Source organism: Anastrepha ludens, chromosome 6, assembly GCF_028408465.1.
Source record: "Anastrepha ludens isolate Willacy chromosome 6, idAnaLude1.1, whole genome shotgun sequence".
NCBI lineage: Eukaryota > Metazoa > Arthropoda > Insecta > Diptera > Tephritidae > Anastrepha > Anastrepha ludens.
Genome location: NC_071502.1, coordinates 110283602 through 110308319, shown reverse-complemented (window position 1 = coordinate 110308319; position 24718 = coordinate 110283602). Strand labels below are relative to the sequence as shown.

The window sequence follows — 24718 nt, the reverse complement described above, 5'->3', positions numbered from 1 at the left end:
AGGGTGGGACCAGAGGGAAAGGAGTGGGTTTAAGAGGGCATGTGAAGAGATGATTAGTGTCATACGTGGTTCCTTGGCACATGCCGGAAATATGTTGTCATATGTCAATAAGGCAGTTTTTACGAGGCAGCTGAAGCTCTTTGTACGTGATAAGAGCAGGTCGGATTCCGATAAAGACATTCGAGGAGCGAGAGCTTATAAAAGTGGTAAGGTGCTTTCGGTGCCGTTAATAGCCTTTGAGGTCCAGTGGTTGTTGTGTACTCGTCTGGATCTCGTCAGTCAGTTGATGGATATGCCTTCTGAAGTGCCTAGGAGGTGATGCAATGTCCTCCAAGTTCCTACTAAAGTGGTTTCTTTGGTAACACTGCCCTGTGAAGATGTGGGGTGGGCAACATGAGGAACATTATTATTAAAATCCAACAAAAAACTGAAGGACCATTGGACTATGTAAAAAAAATTAAAAAAAAATAATAATAATAAAAAAGTAATAATAAAAAAAAATAATAATATAAAAATAATAATAATAATAATAAAAGAATAATAATAATAAAAACAAAATAATAATAATAAAAAAATATAAAAAAAATATAGAAAAATAATAATAATATTAAAATCCTATAAAAAACTGAAGGACTATTGGACAATGTATAAAATAAAAAAGAAGATAAAAAAAATATAAAAAATTATAAAAAAAATAAAAAATAATAATAATAAAATAATAATAATAATAAACAATAAAAAATAACAATAATAATAAAAATAAAAAAATAATAATAATAATAAAAATAAAAAAATAATAATAATAATAATGAACAATAATAAAAAAAAGGAATTGGCGCGTACACTTCTGTTAGTTGTTCGGCCGAGCTCCTCTTCCATTTGTGGCGTGCGTCTTGATGTTGTTCCACAAATCGAACTGTGTGCATTGAGTGCAAAGGAGTTGAAAATTGTGCAACAAACTTAATTCTACTCAACCAATATTTGCCCACCTATACCGCTTACTTTTTAGTCCACCCTCGTATAAGTGTATGTATATATATATATATGTAGACTGCGGTGTATATGTAGCCCTGCACATCAGCAATTGTTGATTTCAAAGAAAATGCAGAATAATTTAATTGAAGTTAGTTGATTTGTAGTTGGAGTGCAGCCGCGCGTTCAAGTAGGCAGCGACGAGCATAAATATCAACAGCAGCAGAAAAAGTAGTACAAAATAGAATTAGTGCCTACTAACAAGAGTCGCGCTGAGTCTGAAGCTGAGAAGCAGATGGGTTTCAGGAAGCATTTATCAATGCTGCTGATATGATTGTTGCTGTTAGCTTTTGTTTTTTATCTATTGCAGCGTTCCTTGCTGAGTTACTGATATGAGTACGAGAATATTGTTTTGCTGTTGCTCTTATTGTCTTTATTATTGCTTTTGTATTATTGTTTTTTTTTATTTTCATTTTCTTGCTCTTTATTGTATAAGTATATATCATATTCATTCCGCGCTGCGCTTTATTAAATTGCGCGTGTGAGCTTGTCATACTCCACTTCAAAAGCTTTGATGCTGCTGATTGTTTTGATGATGGCTATGTTGATGATGGTGCTGATGGTGATGGTGATAATGATGATCATAATGCTGTTGGCGTTGCTGATGATTGTATGTATGCTTTGTTATGATCATTATGACACTTGAATTGACACTATTGTAGAGCACTTTAGCATATTCATATGCCAGCTGGGGGCAAGTTTGGGAGTGTACTTACTTTGCTTTCTACATATGGACGTGTTGGCTTACACATGCATGCATATTAGGGGTGCCAATAGTAGCGGGCAGTTTTGATATCGGGATATCGGAATTTTTTTAAAGTAGTCCCGAACGAATTCCGAGATGATTTCCCTTGGGAGAAAACTTTTTGAATATGGGTAAAAATTCATTAACTGTTAGCATTCAAAAATGCCATGAAATAAAATCGTTTAAAATTTTAGTTAAATAAAATAAATAAAAAGAAATAATTGGCGCGTACACTTCTGTTAGGTGTTTGGCCGAGCTCCTCCTCCTATTTGTGGCGTGAGTCTCGATGTTGTTCCACAAATGGAGGGACCTACAGTTTTAAACCGACTTCGAACGGCAAATGGTTTTTTATGAGATGATTTTTCATGGCAGAAATACACTCAGAGGTTTGCCATTGCCCGCGGAGGGGCAACCCCTTTAGAAAAAACTTTTCCTGCTTTTGTCTGTTTCATGCACGGAGATTCGAATCTACGCACTCCCCAATGGTAGTCAAGCACCAACCGATTCGGATACGGCGGCCGCAAAGAAATGTTGCTACATTTAAGGCAATTGACCAGCCGGTTATAAACAACGCTGCGCCTGTCTGGTCGCCTGAAACTAGTGACACACAGTGAATAAAGCTTCAGGCATGCCAAAACACTGCTATTCGGACAGCGACCTCTTGCCTCCTGATGTCTCCTCTACAACACCTACACAATGAGGCACAGATGCTGCCTGTAAAGGAACACAACAAACTGCTTAGCAAACAGTTTCTGCTTATCAAACAGTTTCATCTAGGGTGCTACTGCGAGTTTCACTGGTTGAGCCAAAGTCGCCTCCCAGGCACGTCGTCTTCAACTACGCCGACGAGATCCAGGACAAAACGAATCGACAACTACTGGACCGGACAGTGTTTAGACAGACAATAAACGACATTCATCGGGAGACCCTTACCACCTTCTTAAGCTCCCGAATATGGTAATCGAAGTCCATCCACCGCCCACAGCAGTTGAAGAGCTCCAGCTATCCAGAGTTGACCGCGACATACCAAACATTTGTCCAGCATGTGAAGGCACCTCGCACGACACTAATCACCTTTTCACATACCCCATCAAACCCATTCATCTAAATCCTCTCACCCTCTGGACCCATCCTGTCGAAACGGCAAGTTTCATGGGATACCTTTAGATGAGTTAGACGAAGACGACCGGTGATTTACATTGCACTAACAGGGTTTACTATTGCTGTTACAACAACATCATAAACGATTTTGAAAATCACATACAACATTTATTAATAGGGACAAATCTTAATGTGATAAGGTTTTAAAATGTTTTTCAAAGCATTTATTCTCCTAATCTTGACTTGAATCTGTTGCTTACAAAATCTGCGGATAGAAAACATCTGCAGCCCAACATTTGTCGGCTGAACTGACAAAAGGTAGTCATAAGCCATTTGAAGGTAATGACCTCCTCTCCAATAAACTAAGCAACTTTTCCTTCAAAGTTTCTGTTTCGGTTACATTCGTGTACATTCATTGAGATCTTCTTCACAAAACGACCCAGGATGTAATTTTAGAAGCATAGTTTTTATTGTTGAAGTAATAGTTCCAGCAGAAAAAGCTAGTATTTTTTTTAATTTTCATACAACAAAAGCTTACTCAGTTCAGCTGTATGAGTTGATTTTTTGGAATGAGTTTGATTTGTAAATACTAACCCTCCGTTGGGCGCCCGGCTCTAATCAGACTTTTTCTACTTTGGACGTGAATTTAACATATTTCTGTTATAGCTAACAGCTTAAGATTCCAAGTAGCTTCCTAAAATTTAATTTTCTATCGATTTCTGGATGTAACCGTTTAAAAAGTATCCTTGAACAGGACGAAAAAAGGCCATATCCGGGTGCCCAACCGAAGGTTTTAAAAAAAGGTGTGCAATGGAGGGTTAATGATGCAGTTTTCTATTCAACAAAGGAAGTTTCTTGGAAACTGAGAGGTTTTTACTGCATTTCGATATTTAAAATTTTTCGGGATCCCGAAATCCGGGATTTGAACAATACCGATATCCCGAGATTGCGATCCATAATACATATCCACATTTGGGTTGCTTTCCTTCTAGCTACACCCCTTTCTCCCATACTCGCCACCTTCAACTCTATGTACTCTCTATGTAAGCTCTTCTTCTTACTTACATTCAATTACTGCCATCGAATATGATGAAAGCTATAAATGTCTATACTTAATTATTATTTTTAGCTACATGCTTACAGATATTTTAATATACTTTCATCTCGGTACGTATGCATGTTTGTATGTGTAATCAGTTAAAAGAATGCCTGTCAGCAATTCAGTTCGAATCGATTGTCTCTTTCGTCCATCCGCACAGTAATTCAATACCGAAAAGTGACGAAATAAAATTTGAAGCAAACAGAAGAGTGGCGAATCGGGGGCGGTGAACGCGAAATGAGGCTGAGAAAAATTTGCGCTTTCTTATGCAGGATTTCTCGCTTATACCTAAGTACCGAAAAATTGGTTTTAAATGGAATTTTTTTAAATTGAATTCAAGAAGTCCTTGGTTCCTTTCTCTTGCTCCTACCGAGCATTTGAATTATATGCACAGCCAGGGCTTTTAAACGGCATTTTCATATAAGCACTTCCCGTTAATAAGCATCGAATCTCGCAGTACTCTCACCTGTGTTTGTTTCATCAATCAATTTACAAACCACCTAAATCCCAGCCACGATATGCTTGCTATATTTTCCGACCTAGTTATGTTAAGTTTCTTTGTTTAGCAAATCCAACCGAGAGTCTCACAATAATAGAGAGACTTTCTCTCATCGATAATAGACTCGTGTGAAGCTTGTTGTCGTGAAAGGCAAGCTCGGTAAAGCATTCAGCTTTTCGATTTTTCTTGCTTTTCCCACTTTTGTGTTGTAGTCTTAGAGATCTTATCAACCAAAAAGCAACTGATGAAGTTCGTTACTATTGCGCAGTACGACATTCAAGAGAGCGTTGCGAGCCCCAGCTCCACAGCTGCCATGGAGGTGATGCTCGAGCTGAGACTGCTGCACATAATTATTCAGCATTCAGTTAAGCATACCCTGTTGCGGCAAAGAAAAAGTGATGCCATCTACGAATATGGAATTGTTGAGTCTGCAGCTCCCACTTGCCCAGCTCCCAAGAGATGATATCACTAAAGTCAGCAAATTCGAAATGAAGTACAGAATTGAATTGGACGACAAAGCAAACAGGAGTACACCTGCATTTCAAAGGAAACTCCAGGACTCTGCACTGGTATATAGATGGCTCGAAGGCACCAGAAGGCATAGGTGCTGGAATATACGGCCCCAGAACCCAGCGTTCTGGGCTAATGGCTAGTTTTTAAAGCGTCTTCCAAGCGGAGGTGTATGTTTTCTGTCTTTGTGCAGTAATCAACTTAGTTAGGAATGTGCGGAATGAGAGAATTACCATTCTGAGCGCAGTCAGGCGGCACTCAAGGCATTTTCATCCTGTGAGATTAAGTCCTCACTGGTCCTTGAGTGTATCATGGAACTGAATTTGTTACGAACGCACAATCGCATCCGTCTAATTTGAGTCTCAAGACACAGGAGTATAACTGGGAACGAAGTAGCAGATGCATTGGCAAGAGAGGCTGCGGCTTCGTTATGAATAGGACCCCAGCTCTTCCTTGCTTTGGGGCAACACACCATCAAGGAGAAGCTAAGGAGTGTAGAGCTAAAGCTAAGGGAGCCAAACTATAGGGCTACGCCAAACGAAATCCTTATTGGAGGAGTACAAACGAAATAGTCTTAGAAAACTCACAACCCTCCCCAAGAATAAACTAACAATGCTCCCGGGCAATCTTACTGGCCATTGCAGATTGTGCGGTCATCTACGCAGTATTGGGATTTGGTTTACGGACTCTTGTCGTTTCTGCGACGAATCGCCAAATACTCCATTACACCTTATCCTTGAGTGCAGCGCTATAGCGCGAAGTAGGTAGATACACGTCGACCAATTGTAGCTAGAAGAAAGGTCTCGTACGCTCAGTCCAACTCAGCTCTATCTTAAGTTTAATAAGAAGACTGGGTGTGGATGAGGTACTGTGATGGGTAGATTGCACGAAAGACCGTGAGGTTGAAGTGCCGACCTCAAAGAGAATCTAATCTAATGGCATTCAAGATTATTCGTTTCTTTATATCTGAAACATGACTGGCATTGATGTACAATTGCTTAAAGTGTACTCGGATATCTGCCACATCTGTATTGGAAATCGCTCTCGACGAGTACTGAGTTTTGAGTAGCAGTTTTATATGGCGCAGCTAAAATCCAACATCTCGGTACCTTCCAACTTCGAGAGAATACACGCCTATTTTGAAGAGATTTGAAGAGATCGGCATCTTTTTAGAGTCAACCTTTCCTCATTTATCTTTATCTCGGCTATCATTGACGGTACTTGGCTATATCGACAACAGCGGCCAGCAATTCTATTTGAAATTTTTGCGAAATGATACTGATTAAAGGTTTTTAAAGCATTTTTTATGATTTTCATATCCATTTATGTAGTTTCCATATTCTCCAGTGAAATTACTGCGGTTTTTGGCTACCTGTGTGAGTTGCCGTGCATTAGTCATGGGAAAAAAATGCACTGTACGTGCCCCTAAGCGACTGTACAATGGCACCACTTAAACTTCAATTCCCAACCCAAACCCAGAACTTATCCACACAAGTTATTATTCACTTCACTTGAACTCGAATGTGTCGCACTCTTGTTGCTGATGCAGACTCTGATTTGATTTAAAAATGCGGAGGAAAAAAACAAAAACAGCTTACCACCCCAAGCACACACCACCTGCCTCCCGCAGCATAGCACTTTGGTGCTGCTGAACGCGCTTTAAAGGCTAAAAACTGACGACGATGACGACAACAACAATCAATATATAGGCACATAACAATGCATCGTACATCATCGTCGCCAGCCAAAGCCAGAACAGCAAAAATAGTTAGTTGTTTGGTTGGTTGGTTACTGGGTTGACTTGGTTGGTTCATTAGTTCGGTTTGGTTTGGTTTGGTTTCGGTTGAGCTACTGGTATCCCTTTCGCCCTAATGCCCAATAACATGCCCACATACATACGTACGTGGCTCTGTATTTAGATGCAACCACACTTTATTAGACATATACACACATACATACATACATATATACATACATGCCACGCCGGCTGACGACTGCCGGCTCTATGCAATCAGTTAAACAACGAGTTGTTGCGCTTGCCGGGAGCTGTTGCTGTCATATGTGTGATTTTTAAGAGCGCTTAGCTTAGTGTATGCCTGAGTGTGTGGGTGTGTGTGTGCTGCTGATTGTATTTTATTATCCTTTTGGAAAATTTTGCCAACCATAAATAGAAGGAGGCACATGCCAAACACATGTGGGACCAACGAACGCTATGCCGCCGCCGCATACACAAACTAACCAGAAATGCCAGAAAAAATATGTAGAGTACAATAAACAAAGAACTAAACTAGTAAATGTACTCGCTAGCTGGTTGGCTGGCTGCCTGCCTAACTGGGTTGACTGACTTTGCGCCGCCTGCCGCTCGCCATTCACCAGTTAATGCACTGCATGCATGAAAAAATGGTCAGGAAACAATGCACTATTTTGATTACTCACCATTTGGGCGCTGCTCTGTGGTCGCTTATCAGCTGAAACCAAAAGCAACGAACCGCCAAATCGACTGACTTCTGTATTATGGTATATTATCATTATCGTATGTAAGTCAGTCAGTGAGTCACACACACACAGTGAGTCGCACGAGCCACCCTCAATTTTAAATTTACTCATTCATTTGTGGGGAATCTCGCACAGCTGTACCAAATCCATATACCGAAAAGAACTGCACTGCGCTGGTTAAGTAGAGTTTAGATAGAAAAAAAAAGAAAAAATGTGACATGGAGTTTTGGATTGTATAATAAATAAAATTAAAGAAAAAAAGAAATACTTTGAAAGCTGGAGAGTTTGTGTCTGTTCGGGCGACATGACCCAGCCAATGGAGCCGGTGAATCGCCGTAAAACCCATACACCTCATTATTTCAGTGTTTGCGCTATTCACTGTCGCCACTGTTGCGATATGAGGGTCCACAACCTTCTACAACGTCCAAAAATATTCCGCACATCTTTCTCTCGAACACTCCAGGGTCACCTCATCGGATGTTGTCATCGCCCCAGCTTCTACGCTATATAATAGGACGGGCATGATGCATTCCCATCGCAGCCGCTTTTATGTACGTACGGCAATGACTCGGGGGTTTTCCAGACCAAGGGCTGTCACTCCAGTAAACTTGTCCTGTCTAGTGCGCTGAAACTCACCCTCACGGGCGTGATGTGTGACTTATAAAGTGTGAGAGGCTTGATTCCACAAAGGCATCACCGACTCCGAACGGCCGATGTCTTCTAGAAGAAACTTTTTCATGGCAGAAATCCACTCAGAACCGAATAGCACTCATGCACAAACCCATCGGCCGGAATATCTCTTGTTGAGCTATTTGATCGTGTTTTCGGCGTCCGAAGAGCTGGAAAGTGCGGAGATCCTCACAGATTGTATTCGCCTAAGTTGCTTCACAATGGCGATCTTCTCTTCTTGCTGGGAAGTGGTTGATTTTAATTGTATTTTATTTATTTAATTTTTAAATGTTTACAAACTGTGTCTTAGTTTGATTTCACTTAAAACAGCTGTTAAGCAGAGAGGCTGAGAGCAAGTTAGTTAGTTGATTATTTATAATTGACCCTCTTTGGATTTTTTTCCGACCTCCTTCCTTCTCCTATTTGTAGCGTGCGTCTTGACCAGGTTCCACAAATGGAGGGACCTAAAGATATTTTTATGCGGATCTTTTCATGGCAAAAATACACTCGCCATTGCCTGCCGAGGTGCGACCGCTATTAGAAAAAAACTTTTTTTCTTAATTTTGGTGTTTCACGGAAATTCGAACCTATGAACTCCGAATGACTCTGAATGTCACGCACCTACCAATTCGGCTACGGCGGTCGTTGATTTATATGGGGAACAATTAATTAAAAAAAATGATGAGTTTGGAAATATAAGTTTAGAATTTAGCAATGACGACTCACTCCTACCTTCAACCACATTTGGAAAATTAAGAGATAATGCCACAGAAATCAAATTTTCGGTTTTGCTTACATATCCATATGGGCTTCTAGAAACAATTATCCAGTTGGTCCTGCAGTGGAAACGATTTTTGAATCGGCAAAAAGCGCGACGAATTATTTCTCGTTTCCACGACAGTCGATTCTATAAGAACATTACCAGAACGACTCGGATTTAAATCCTTCCCGGAACTGAGCAATGTTTATGCTGCTACACCAACCACAACAACTTGCTTCTTTTTTCCACCAGATCCCGAAGATTGAGAGGCAACACCACTGCTGGAGCACTGCTCGCTATCCCTGGACTCTGCTCATTATATCGAAAATGTGCAAGCAAAAGCAAAGTTATCAAGCAAGATTTATCGCTTAAGAGTGTTTCATTAGACCGTGTTCATACGGGGAGAATGTAGTTGTTTCCCTGTAAGAAGGCAAAGAGGCCTAAATGAGTCAATGGCCCAAACCAGGCGGCGCTTATCCAGCAACCAACCTCGGCTTCAAATGCAGGTTGGTATGCTTCCCAGGCCGGTGCTGCTAGATGTTGGTCTCGTCGGAAAATGGGCGTCAGGGAGTAACTTCAATGATTTCTCGACGCTCATCGCCCAACGTCCTAAAAGACCCTCTGATGCCCCAAAGAAGCGAAACACCTAGTGAGTACTCGTCTAAATCTGGAGGGCTCATGTCCGTCCTCCACGCTTTCGCAGAAGCTTCTTCAAGAGTCCCTCTAAATCATCCTAATTTCAGGCTTATAGACTTCTAGCCCTTCTTTATACACTTCCCAAACCGAGGAAGACTTAATTCTTTTAGCCCTTAAAAAAAACAGTCTGCATGATGCTCTAAGCTCAGATAGTTCAGTTATTCACCAAGGCGGCTTTTTCCCTCTTGGAGAGGGTTCTAGAGGACAAGAGCTTTCAAGGGCACTGTTGTAAGCTGAGGTGAAAGTCTCCACCAATTCGTCGATCGATTCTCCTGGTAGATCTAGGTTTTCTCGCAGTGCTTTGGGGGAATAGAAAGTTTTGGACATATTGGCATAGATTTTTCTGCAAGGCCAGCTAAATAAAGTATTATTGTAAATTTAAAATTTTTTATTGATTTTTCAGATTCTTAAAATTTCGAAATTCTCAGCTATTAGAGAAAAAAATTGTGATTTCAAATAAAAAAATTAGTAAAGAAAAAAATTTCTTATTTCATGTAAGAAAATTAGTAGAGAAAAGGTTTGGGATTTCACATCAGTAGAATGCGTTTTATAAGAACAGCAAATTCAATTAAGTCGAACCCAAAGCGTTAGCCTAATAAAAATAATTTTTCGACACCCCCTCCCTTTGTGTTAAAGCACAAACGATTAAATCTTTGCATTCTATTCTCCCTCATAGAACTTAGCACTTCGGCAAACGTAACCACAGTCAAATAGCCCATAGTCACATAGCCCATATTTGCCCATATGTACGAATGTGTGAGCGTGTAAGCTCGTATGTGTTTATCTTTGCCCGTTTGTTTGTGTATAAAACTCATTAACCATCGCTGACATCAGCATTTGTACTGCAATTTAATGCAGTGGTATACAACAACAACACTAATAATAATAATAATAAATATAAAAAAGGTGGTCGGAGAAGGAAAAACAACAAATTCAACAAACACGTAAATGAAAAAGATTCCCTTTTACTGCTCCTTTAGTTTTATATATGTGTGTGCATGTATGTATGTAAGTGTTTGCATATTTGCGAGTACTTCGTCATCATCATCTTCTTATTTTGCCAACTGCCAAGCACAAAAGCCGGTTCAACAACATTACAACTCATGTTTTTAGAGTTGTATGTTTGTTAAGTTTTCTGCAGATATGTATGCTATGTAGTTGCTATATATGCACTTATGTATGTACAAATATACTAATGTCATGTATTTGTTTGTGTGCTAAATGTATATTTGTTTATGTTGTGAGCAATGCCGGCGGCGGCGGCAACACCAACACACTCCTTCCATCCATTCATCCACTACTATCTACCACCACCCATCGCCCAATGCTCAGAAACCCCCCAACATCAACCGCTAAACTATTTTATATGATGCAAAATTGCATTGCTTGCCATCCCGCCACACCCCAAAATCAAGCAACATAATACAACATTACATATTTCATGCCACATATAAAAATCTGTGTGTGCTATACTCGTACCAGCGCTCCTTTCTCTATGCTTGGGGTCAAAGTGTCTCGGTCTAATACGGCATTTGGCTGTGTGGAGATACAGTGGTGAGTACATAAATTTGGACGGGACAAATATTTTTTACTGCAGAGCACCTGAAAGTGATGCGGAGCTACAACTCGACTGCGAGAGCTCACTCTCCAAATGGGCGTACCTCTAATAAGCACATTTCTACTGCGAATTACCATGCCTTTCAAGTCAAAAATAGCACTCGAACTCCAACATACAATCCAGTTCCGAGTATGGGTTCCTTTGGTTGCGCTTTAACTTTTCGTTGAGCAGATGAGTCTGATCAGGTCTTAGTTATCTTCTTAAAATCCATCGTACGGGTATTAGATTAGATTATATTCCTTATGAGGTTTGCACTTCAATCTCATAATGCAATGGAGTCCCTGAGATTGGTCGCAGAAACGGCAAGAGTCCGCAGACCGCATCCAGACCATGTGCAGGACTTCGCAGTCTGCAGTGGCCTATGAGCATTCTCAGTTTATCCTTAAGGAGGGTTATGAGTTTTCTTAACCTCTTTTGGTTGTATCCCCAGTAAGGATTTTGCCTGGCGTAGTCCCATAGTTTGGTGCCAGCAAACCTCCTTTAGCTTTAGTTCTTCACTCCTACGCTTCTCCTTGATGATGTGTTGTCCCATGGCAAGGAAGGGCTCGCGTCCAATTAAAAGCGAGGCTGCAGCTTCTCTCGCCAATGCATCCGCTACTTCGTTCCCAGTTATACTCCTGTGTCCTGTGACCCAAATTAGGCGGATGCAATTATGGATCCCTCGTAGGTTAAGTTTCTTGATATACTCATGGACCAGTGAGGATTTGATCTCACAGGACGATAGGGCCATGAGTGGCGCCTGACTGTGACTCAGAATTCAATCAGTTCGTTCATTCCGGAAATTTCTGTCCAAGTTTATCCTTGCACATAGTCAAATGGCATACATCTCCGCTTAGAGGATGCTTGGATAATTACCCATTTTCACTGAGCACTTGGTTCTGGGGCCGTAAATTCCAACGCCTATTCCTTCTGGTGTCTGAGCCATCTGTGTATCAGTGCAGGGTACACTCCTGCAATTTCTTTTCAAATGCAGGGTATAAACATCTGGAAACTCAAGGCCATACTAAATTTATGCGAATTGGAAAAGCGAGAATCCCCTGTTAATAGGAAGTCGATATCAGAGCGACTAACGAAAACATCAGTGTTGACTATTCGGTATAAGGGAGCTTAGATTTTCCTGATTCTAGGGGCAAACATGGAAAAAGTGTTTCGTTACCTCTGCATTCCTCAGGGACTAAATCGAATTTCTAAGTGAAGCTCACTCATTTTACTATGTTTAGTAGGTAGACTATAAAAAATTTTCCTTTCAACAAACCTACCAGCTGCAACAAACCTACCAACCTTGCAATTGTTCTACAGGTAGAGTTGAGAACATCATGAACTCCATCCCCAATCTACCTGCGAATTTAGTAGTAGTCTTTTAGTAAACACCGGTGAAAACTTCACCCAACAACGGCTGTGATGGCTGAAGCTGCAATAAACGTTTTTACGCTCATGAAAGGCTGATGACTTCCTGAGTCGACCTACTACTCGGCAGTCAGAGCTAAAATGGCCCGACTTTTTCTTATTCGAGTAGTAGTTAGAGAGCTGCTTTTCAGAGAAATTCGAGTTCTGGTTGTTGTTGATGTGACCGGATATATATTCTGGGTCGTACCGGGATCCTAGAACCGTCTGTCGTGAGAAGGTGAATTTTTGAGTCTCAACCATTGCTTCATAATATGATTCACAGCCTGGAACATCGCGAATATCTTGGCTTGAGAAAGATAAGCTGACTTCGTAGGAAAATGTGAGGTATATCTTTACTTTAATGCGCAATGTGCTGTAGGATACATCAGTGTTTAACTCATGGATTCGAGCTTTATTTTATATCAACATTAAGTAAATGAAGTATATATATTTTACTCCTGATACTTGTAGTATTCGGCAAGGCCGATTTAGGAAGAGGTTTCAACGTATTGCTCCACAACCCAGATCACTCATTATTATCTTCTGGCTTCAGAAATAGTTCGCCTTCCTTGAAAAAGTTGGCTTTTAAAGGCTTACGAGCAGGTGAGGTGATTGTCGCTTGAAATGTATTATAAGTTTAAACACAAGAGTTTCAGCTATGCAGACGTTCCGTCGAAGTGACCTAATAAGATTTGTTCAGAGGTCATTCCGAGTTAACGAAGCTAAGCAATCCAGATGAAATAAGTTTCCGCACATAGAGTGCGTCCGAACCGCTCCTTTTTCCCACTTCCCAATATTTCAAGCTAGGAAAAAAGTTCCAGAACGGCTAATTGATTGTATAGTACAATAGTTTTAAGAATGTGAATTTTTTTGTGAAATATGAAATCTTTTAAGATTTCTTTTCCAAAAAGGTTTTAGAAGTTCGTTGGGCAAAGAGCAAAAGCCGACAAGAACCAATAATCAGGCAACACTTTTTTGAGCTTTTTTTACAAACTGCGCCAGCACGTCTGGCTTTTGAGATCTTCAGGAGGGCAAAAACTATTTTACGACAGCTGTGGTACTCCAATTTCTTCAATGTACTCCTCCTTAAAAAAACTTTTTGTGTTTTTAGTTGTTTTATTTTTAGTATTTTATTATTTGTGTTTTTAGCTTTTTTATTTAATAATTAATTTTTATTTATTTATTTATTTTTATTTATTAATTAATTTTTATTTATTTATTTATTTATTTATTTTATTTATTAATTAATTTTTTTTTTTTGGTAACTGTCCTTATAAGCTTGCACAGACTTTTTTGGTAGTTACTGTATTTATGCTTTTCTATGTTGACTGCTGATCATGTTGCTCTTTGGTTGTTTAGACGATTACATATGTGCGTTCATATTTACATTAGGGTGTATCGCTGCTTATCCAAAAAAAAACGTCTGTTTTGTTTTTCCAAAGGAACTATCAAATTAATTATATTTTAAGATATTTGCTTAATATTTCGGAAAAAAGTACTTCTATAACTCGAATTACCTTTAACCAATGAAAATTTTCGACTTAAGGAGACTTCGAGTTATAAAATATTATTATGTTTTTTTTTTTTAAGTTAAAAGTCTTTAAAATAATTAAGAATTAATGGCTGAAACCCCAATTTCCTTTCGAAGTTTTCATTAGAAGAGATTCTAATTTGTTCAAAGCCTTATAGGGTAGTGGTAGCCTCAGTGGTAGGGTCAGTCGTTTGCAAATATAAATAATTTTTTCCACTGAACCCTCATCATCACTTTCGATTCTTACAAATCCAAATCGCCAACTATGACGCTGAATTATGTCGTCGCCTAGGAAAACCAGCTATTAAAAATGATAATCAAACGTTACACAAAGAGGAAACGACAAAAAGGAAAATACAAATATATTAGTACTTCCCAGAACCACAAAAAAAAAAAAAAAATAAAAATAAATAAATGAAAAAAAACTTAGTAAGTAGACAAGCATACGTCAAAATTCCTATTCGAATTGTAAAGAAATTTGAGGTATAGAAGTTCGAGTTATGGGACAAATGGAGTCCATATTTCTCTCTAAAACTATTGCCACTCGTTTTAGTTCGAGTTTTAAAAAATTCGTATTTTAGAAGTTCGAGTTAGGGGAATTTGACTGTAGTTGAAAAATATTTTTCCAAAAATATCAGCTCAGCTGATAGAAGAGTTAAAGCTTAAAAGGTTATGTGCAAATATTTTATCAGCGGAATCAAAATAATGCGGTTTTTTAGGTTTATTGAAATCGGAAAACGTTATATATTTCAAAAGTTTTGTTGACGAAAGTCAAAAAATCTCATAACACTATTCAAGCGGAGTCTTATTTGTCGTATTTGTCGTGAAATCATATCGTTTCAGTTATTAAATTGTTGTTGGTGTTTGTTTGAAAAATCAAGCATAACGTCACAACTGTAAAGAAATTATTATCTCAACACATTTTTTTGATTTGTCCTACAAAATTTATAATTCGGTGAAAAACCGCACCTTTTTTGTTGCACCCTAATGCACGTACATACTTACTATGAACTACATGCCTTCGTAAAGTCAGTTCCTTTTAGCTTTGGTTGGATAGTTGTTTTTTTATAGCTTCATAGCTTCAATGGTTCTCTTTGCAGACATTTTCTATTCTTGCGCCTATTGTTGTTATTATGGAAGTGTATTATTATTGTTATTGTTGCTCTTCGCTTAGTTTTCTCCACCACTGTCAGTTCGGTTGCCTAATTGTATTTATTGTACAATACTGGCCATTAGGATAATGCATTGTTGCTGGACGTCTGCTTTTACTAGCCAAAAATTACTTCCTCGCGCTAAATTTTGTTGTTACTCATTTACTATTATTATGTGTTGTTGTTGTCATTTCGTTACTATTGTACAAACATACAATGCACTCGTCAACATCGCTAGTCATCGGCCGTGATTGGCTACACTACTTCGTACAAAGAGCTGTCTTGTTTACTCTATCATATCTTTTTGTGTATAGCCAAGATGGCGCCATCATTTACCGTTTTAGCATCCGCCGTAAAGGCAACAAAAGAATAATAATAACAATGAATTAGCAACAAAAATAACAACATGCCTTCTCAACTTCCGTTGAGTTGGAACATTCTAATGTAATTTACTGTCGCTTGCAGGACCTGCCTAACTACTTGCCTATGAGTACATTGCAAGAAGCACTTGTCCTTTCGCCACCATACATACATATGTACATTTTGAATAATCTAACAGTGTTGTTGTGTTTTTTGTTATCCATGCCGCCACTCAATTCTTATTTCACCTTACCTTACCAAAATATTTTTGCGTTATACCTTTATTGCATTTTCGGTTTTTTTTGTTTTCATACACTACGTTATTGTACTCAGTTTCATACTTACCTATATCCTTTTACTATTTGACTACCATTATCCTTGTTCCTGCCGGTGTTTCACTTCCATCACCGTGCATGTGCATGTGTATGTGTGGCGTAAAGATCCGATTTTACCATCCCTTTGTATTAATATTACGGCGCTGCCACGTTTATCCTTTTTCGTTTTTATTATGTTTTCCTTACGGCGTTTCCCGTTCTTTGCGCTGCCTCTTACTTGCATAGTGAATGCTGTTCTCTTTTTGTTGCACTCATTGCTTCTTCTTCCTGCCACTACTTTTTTCCACTCATTCGTTCGTTTCGTATGTCTTATTCTTATTGCTTTTTTCCTGCTCTTTTTTTAATTTTTCTTTGTTGTTGGCATTCATTGTGTCTTACTCGGCTGATGTTCCTTGTATGTATGTTGGTAGTAGTTTTTTGCCACTTTAAAGCTTCATCACCATTACCATCACGTCGTTTCGTCTGCGTCCAGGTGCTCCAGTTATTTTCCGTTCACCTGTCGCTCTCACTTCCTTTGCTTGATTGTATAGCGAATTCATCACTGCCGGTTTGCGGAGTCAACACGAACCGTCGTGTTGCCGCAAGTGGCGAAACTTTTTATAATTTTACTTCTCAAATTTTAATTTTTCGTATGTAGAACTTTATATGCCGCAAATCCGGATATGTATAAATGGAATTCTCTTGCTTTTATACAAAATTATTAAACTCGAAACTTGTATATATCGCTGAATATTGATTAAAACGCTTAGAACTTTAAGAGATCACTTAAGCAGAGTGAGAATTAAAGCGAGCATAGTAGAGAAAGTTGCATCTTTCCTTTGCATAAGGCGGGTGAATAATTTAGGGAAAGACTTTGGATCAGCTCTCGACATGTATGAGCCAATCAACGGAGCTCTTTAGCTTAATTTACTAAACCACGTCTAAATCGGCGGAGCGCCACTGCTTCTTAAAACTGATCGTCTCACGAAGGCGCAAAGACCTCTAAGTCCTACTAAAATTCTTTTTCTTAAATATTTATAAGATCAGATACTGGTTTCTAATCATCAGAGCCAAGTAGCAAAAAAAAAAACAAAAAAGTTTGAGGCATCTAGCTTAAATAAAATTAATGTTTAAAAAAAAAACATCCCACAAGCTCAAAAAAATTGCGTGAACTCACATGATTCGAGGTAAGAAACGCTGTGAATAATACAGAGGCTTTTCGTTAGACTCGTTTTAGGGGGGGTTGGACAAGTCCAAGCACTCAGTCAGGAAGACCATTGTTCTACAGCCGGATAGATTACAGTGGAAGGAATAGCGAGAGAAGATAGATACAGTATGGATGGTAAAATGGAAAAATTCGTTTGAGGTCACTCTTCCGCGAATCTCTTGGATTCATTGATAAATTTCAAGAGATCCGGAAGAGTATGAACTTTATCCATACTCAGTACATCGCACCCCAACAGCCTAAGTCTGTTTCTAGAAAACGCCCGGCAACTACAGAGAAAATGCTCTACAGTGTCCTCATTGTCACGAAAGGATTGGCATATTGGGTCGTACTCTCAGGCCCTTCCTACGAAGTTTTAAGAAAAAGGTCGCAAATTTCCTGTTTGGTTCTCTCTCAAAGCACTTAGATACTCAGCAGGAGCCCAACGCAGGCCGACGTCTTCTATGGGTACACCTCAAGCCATTGTTGCACCGATGTAGAATTGGCACCTAGGAAAGGTTCACGGCCTATTGGTATGCTTGTAGAACTTTTGGTGCTCATCTCTTTAGTAGAACGCAAAGTGAATTTAATTAAAACGCGTATTACATGAATCGGTTGATAATTAAATGAGCTTCAATATTGAGTGAGATTACAAGCGTATTACATTCTGTGCACATTTAATCATCCTGGAGCTCCATAGTCGGCATTTATCACTTGGCGAGTTTTTTCTAGTGATAGGCTCAGCATGAATGATTAACCATATCAACAAGCTTATGAAATCATTCATAGACATGCAGAATTGAATTATCAGAGCCGACTTATTAAGCCTTTCGGGCGTTAGACTAGTTGCAACCAGGCAGTAAGTCATCAAGTCCCAGTAACCCCCGAATCGAGCCAAAAATGTAATTAATAAACACAAAAGCTCAACATGAAGATGTCCACGTACTCTTGCTTCTTCGCTTTACTCCACTCCCCAACTCAGCGTAATTTTCCACTATTCAATATTATCTGCAATTATCAAAAGCAAGCAAACCCGCCCTTTGGTAGTTCGAAGACCTGTAATTTGTCGCACTGAAAGTTTCCCGGCCTGCGTGCAAGAACCCATCAGCTTTTACGCTATAAGAGATTCGAGTTTGAAATACACAAGAAGAACGAGTCTAAAACATATCACAAACCCATATACCCATAATCCCATAAAGCCCATAAACTAATCTATGCCTGTCGAGACGATTGACATCCTTCTGGCATACTCATGAAGTAAATACATTTTGTTCTTCGAATAAACTCCTCTTCGAAGCTCTGACCCATAGGAATGCTATGCACTTATCTTTGAGGCTAAGTGTATTAATTTTCTGGGTTAAGAGTGTGGCAGTTACGAGGGGTGCCTTTTATATGTCGGGATTTGGCAACCCTGGTGTTGCAATCTGGCAACTGACAGCTGTATCGCAAAGTTTGACATTTTTTGGCTTTTACGTACTCAGAACGTTTTGAAATACCAGCGCTATTTGTGTGGTTTACAGTAACTTTAAAGATTCATCTCGGTCCAAAAATGAAATTAAATCATGAACATTTTCGTGCGATTATTTTTTAAAACTTTCGACGTGGATTAACTCAGCAACATTGCATGGATGAACTTAATTCATTTTTTGGCGATGAAGCTCTATCAATGGTATGGTGAATTCAATCGTGGTCGTAGTTCACTCCAAGACGAATTTCGTGAAGGTCGTCCAAAATCAGTTGTTGTTCCGGAAACCATTGATGCTGTGCGCGAACTGATATTGCAAGATCGTCATGTGACCTATCGTGAGATTGAGACAATCTTAGGCATTAGTGGGACCAGCATACATTCAATATTGCATAAACATTTGACTGTCAAAAAAATTTGTTCGCGTTGGATCCCACACAATTTGTCAATCGCTCAAAAAAAGGCTCGTGTCGATTGGTCGAAGGAAATGCTCAAAAAATACGCTCGCGGGGCTTCGAAACAGGTCTATGACATCGTGACAGGTGACGAATCATGGATTTACGCGTATGAGCCCGAAAGTAAACAGCAATCGACTGTATCGGTGTTTCAAGATGAGCCAAATCCAACAAAAGTTGTTCGCGCTCGAAGCACTTCCAAGCAAATGGTCGCCTGTTTTTTCGAAAAAACTGGACATGTCGCAACCGTACCACTAGAACAACGCAGAACAGTAAATTCTGAGTGGTACACAACCATTTGTTTGCCAGTTGTCTTCCAAGAAATTAGGAAAACCAATCGCCAAAGACGGATCACTCTTCAACAGGACAATGCGAGCTCTCACACATCGGCTCAAACAACTGCATTTTTGAGCACCCAAAACATCGAATTAATGGGTCATCCGCCGTATAGTCCTGACTTGGCACCGAATGACTTCTTTTTATTCCCGTACGTAAAAAACAAACTGAGAGGTCAACGTTTTTCGACACCTAAAGAAGCGGTTGCGGCATTCAGAATGCATGTTTTGGAGGTATCTCATTCAGAGTGGCAAAAGTGCTTCGACAATTGGTTCAAACGCATGCAAAAGTGTATAGATCTTCATGGAGAATATTTTGAAAAACAATAAAGTGATTTTCGATGATTAAAATTTGTTTTTGTTCTCTAATCCCGACATATAAAAGGCACCCCTCGTACTATAACTTAACTTAGGGATTGGGAGCGAAATTGAAGTCCATGAATATATAGCGTGAAGTGGAGTAAAGAAGAAATTTTAGATGAGGCATGTATGAGAAATGCCATAAGAGAGTGTCCACCTAACGAAGATTTGTGAACAAAAAACTGAGAAGTTAGGTTAAGTCAATGTAAACAAAGAAGATTGTCAGAAAACGAATAGAAATGACAAAGTTGTTTGTAAACAAAAATTTTGAGCTGACGTACTACACCTGGGTCTGTCATATTATCTTCTTCTTTATATTTTTATGAGGTTTGCTCTTCAGCCTCATGGCTTTTTGGTGCCCTCTACTCATCACAGTACCTCATCCAGACCCAGTATTAACCTCAGGATATAGCTGGGTTGGATTGACCGTATGTGCCTTTCTTCTGGCTGTAGTTGGCCAAAATGTCTCAAATTTGACGGCTCGGTGCTGTGACCGTTGTGAATTACGACTGTGTTTATTAGTAAGGAAATGTTTTATGTTGCAGGCGCAACTTATGTTCAAAAGTCTGTTGAGAATTGAACCAAAATAATGGTCCCAGCTCCCCTTACTTACTGCTCCCCTTTGCAACTTCACCTTTATTTATTTTATTTTAATTTATTTATTTTATTTTAATTAATTTTTTTTTTTTCATTAACGTCAATACATATGTATGGATGTACATATGTAGGTTGCTTTATTCTCTAGAAAAACAACTGTCCAATAAAAATTAATTATTTTTTAAATAACTGCCAAGCCTCTTCCTTTCCAGTTTATAATTTTTCTATTCTCCCCTTAACCGCCACCTGTCACTTCGAAATCTTATTTAAAAGCAGTAACACATGCCAATGCTTAATTTGTACAGTTATTTTCTCCAACTCTCTACCTTTTGTTCGTTCGGTCCATTTGTCATTGCGTTACAAATATTTTTGACAATTTTGATTTCTTTTACAAGCTTGTTGCTACATACTTGATCGTCTTTTTCAATACATATTTATGAGATTTTCACATTACACAGTTTTTGGTGAAAATTATTGCTGACGCATACAACATGAAGCATAAAATCAGTTGATTGAAATTTGTAGCAGTCGATTAGTGTTGGCATTTACGAGTAGATGGAATCGTAAAAACCGGTACAATTTGTTGTGCACACACAGTGACATACATACATATCTACAAACTTAATAAACGTACTCGGACATATGTACATACCTACATATACGTATGTGCTTAAATACCAGTCTGAGCAAAAGGTTTGTCCATAATTTCATTAAGCATGTTGGGGTCTAACTCTCTCTCTCTCTCTCTCCTTCTCTTGCAATGGTACGGTACACGCTTGCGCCACTTCTCTCTTCCCTATTTTCCATCGCTCATACTCTTCCATTTTTACATAGCTTTGCGTACCTTAGCTTTTCTACTCTTCAGTGCGCTGCTTGAATAGTTTTTGGGTTGTTGTTGTGTTGTATAATTCTTACTACCACCACCACCGCATCACGCTGTCTTATCGCCCACGTTTGTCATGATGCGCAGTGTTGCATTTTCAAATATTCAAGCCGAAATTCAAAGTTTCTTTCATAGCGGCCGCCGCCGCCGCCAACGTGCCGCGTTGAACATATTAAGGCACGACGACACGCTCCAGCACCGGCTGCCGTCGCCCGACATCGTGATTATGCATTCAAAAGTCATTTTCATACACATGTGTATATTTGTATGTAGGTATGCATGTATGTGCATATGAGCCACGCCATACGTCGTGCCACACGTTTGCATGCATTCGTTTGTACAGCAATATTAATTTGGATGCAACGCTGCTACTAAGTACATGATTCGTATTTCCACTCTCAGCCATCCAAATGCATGCACGCTCGCTCACCGCCGTCTTGTATAGTATGCGTGTCGTAATCAGGCAGTGGGCCATAAGCAAATTTGTTCCGACTGCTCTCTGCGTGTGGCTCACATACAAAGATAGCAACGGCATTTGCTCCAGTTTATTTTTCTTCGTTTCATTTCAATTCCAGTAGGAAGGGGTGGCTGGACTTCCAACACAAATTCACAACCGCAACAAAGAATGCGTCTGCCCTTCCAAAAAACCCCAAAAAAAATAAACACAGGGGGAAAAAATAAAAACGTCATAGGCAAGTGGCGCGTTCTGTTGCAGTAGCTCCAGTTTGGGTTGCATTCGTTCGCGCCCACACCAATCTATCCCCCCCTCCGCATGTGTCAATCGGCTTGCGGCGGCATAAGTCGGCGGTTAGTCGGCGGCACTCGTGTTGGCTATATTATAACCGACTTTTGTTTGTGTTTTTGTGAATGAAATCGTAATATGACCTTTTACAATTTTATTAATACCAACTCATACACGTACAGCCAACACCTGACGCCCAACAAGCCGATGTTTTTCGTATTAAACACTCGTCAGCACGTCAACGTCATCGTCGTCATCATTCGTTCTACATTCGTCGCTAATGCATCCACTTTAACTGCTGCTGAGTGTATTGACATTCCCATTTCTCGGTATAGTAGGCGCACTCGTCGATTAAAAGCAACAAAAATTTCGCTCGGTCACTGTTTAGTGGGTGTACGCAGAACGGACATAACATTTTTCCTTCCACCTTTTTTTGATTTGTTTTTTCTTTAGCTAAAATTTTGTAAGCGATTTGTTGTAGGCGATATCATATTTCAGGAACATAAGTATGTTGCGTATGTGGGTGTATGTATTCGTTGATCGTTTGTATTAATGTGCGGGTGGCCGTTTTCGTTGACTTGCATTTCTGACTACAATATTTTCTCAATAATTGATTGTTTCATGCTTTTATTTTTCTTCTTTTTCCACTTAATGCTTATTATGCGCCCTCGTCAGGGTGAGGCTGATTTGCGAAGGCGTTTAGAGAGCTGTGCGCTTTGTTAAAAGTGATTTCCGAGAGTTATATTTGTTTTTTTTTGCTTTGTTTTAATTGGCGCAATTTTAAGGCGTTAAAATGATGGAGTGCAAAATGCAAAGTACTTACTTCACTTTAGCCCTAATTTGTATAGTGCTTACTGAGAAGTGCATGCGCGTACATATATCCAAATCAAGAAGCAGTTGATGGATTCATACATTGGTGTTCGGTTCACTTGAGATTTACAGCTGAAAGCGCCGCTGGGGCGCACCAAAGCGGCTTCGAGTGAACAAAAAACTTTTTTTACGTTGGAGAAACTATCGGTTGAAATATCAGCTCGTTTAATTTGATCATATGGAAGCACCGCAGCAGGGTATGTTGTTGTTGCTGTTGTTGAAGTGGTTGAGTATTTCCACTAAAATAATCCTAATTAGTGACCTGCACCGTTTTACTCCGACTGTCCTCGTGGCATGTCTTTTTTTTATATTTTTTACTTCTAAGTCAGATCCATTTAGTGAGGTCCAAGTATAGCCGCAAATTCTTTATCTCGATGTCTGAGATCTCATTAATTTGCTGTAAGAAAGGCTTACCGAAGGAGCGAAATCGTGCCCTAGCTAGCCCTGGACATTCACATAAGTAGTAGAAAAGATTTTCCTTCACCCCTTCCGCTTGAAGTTGAGTCTAGCTGCATTATCCCCTACTTTCCAATGTCCTGTAAGGGTTGCAGTGATGCGTGAAATGTTTGGTCGAGAACATCCTAACAGGTGATTCGTCCTTTGGATTTTGTACGACGGCCATGTGTTTTTGTTGCAGTTCATGTAGTTAATTGCTGCCATCTACTTTCGGCTAAAGCATGGTAGTGTGAAGCAATGGATGATTTTATTGTGTTGAGTGGGGTGGAGACTGCCACCGAATCTGCCCATACATGTAAATCATGCAGTCTATTAGGCAGAGCACAGCAATAACCCTGTGAATAGTTTGTACGCTCTCTCCATGCATAACATTTGTTTCATTAATACGTTGAGAATTGTAGACCATCGCACAGGGGAACGAAAATAAAGCACACTGATTACCAGTAATATATCCGACGATCAAAAAGTACCGGGAAGATGATGTTGACTGTTATCTTCGATTGCCAAGACGTAGTGCACCATGAGTACCTTCAAATTTGCTTTTATGGCCAGATCTTAGACTATGGTATACCGACGAGCTTTTGGCTCGAAAAGACAATTTAGTTTTTTGTTTCAAAGTTCATCGACCTCTAATGAGACGTTCTATTAATTACGCCGCAAAATGCTATTTTTTAATATAAATGATCGGAGGTTCATTTCATTATAAAGAGGAAGGTATGCCGGTAATAGCGGAAAATAACATCAGGCAAATGACCACCATGACCACGCTTACAGGGCAATATTACGAGTTCCATCTTTTAGGTCTTGAATCGACCCTGGTCTGTTGGCGTAGACCTTTTCTTTCACGTGACCCCAAAGAAAAAAGTCACAAGGTGTTAAATCACAAGATCTCGGTGGCCAATTGTGATCACCTCTTCGAGAGATAATACGGTCCGGAAACTTTTCCGTAAGAGATCAATGGTTTCGTTGCTTGTGTGGCACGTAGCGCCATCTTGTTGAAACTAAACGTTGTCCAGATCAATACCATCCAATTCCGGCCATACAAAATCGTTAATCATCTAATCTAATCTAAATAATACCCGGGAAACCCCTTTATTTTGTATTATCATCTTTCTCAATTTTTTGATCATTGGAATACAGTTTTGTAACAGAATAGTGCCATGTGTGATCGTAACACAAAAGCCAGTTAAAGTCTCCTTAATTATCATTAAAAATTCCAACCTATTACACTGTATATCCACAGCAAACGTAATTACTCAATATTTCCCCACGACAGTCGATTCTACGTTACTGGAAAGACTCGGATTTATATCCGGCCAATGACTGTTACTCCAGCAATATTCCCCGTGCATGTATGGGGAATGTTTATGCTGCTAAAACAACA

General features: G+C 39.4%; 1 protein-coding gene across 14 annotated transcripts in view; it reads left to right on the top strand.

The window, feature by feature from the left end:
• LOC128868276 (uncharacterized) overlaps nt 1–24718 on the top strand; it is an 82992-nt gene that overhangs the window by 19755 nt on the left and 38519 nt on the right. The gene's annotated exons all lie outside the window — the stretch shown is intronic.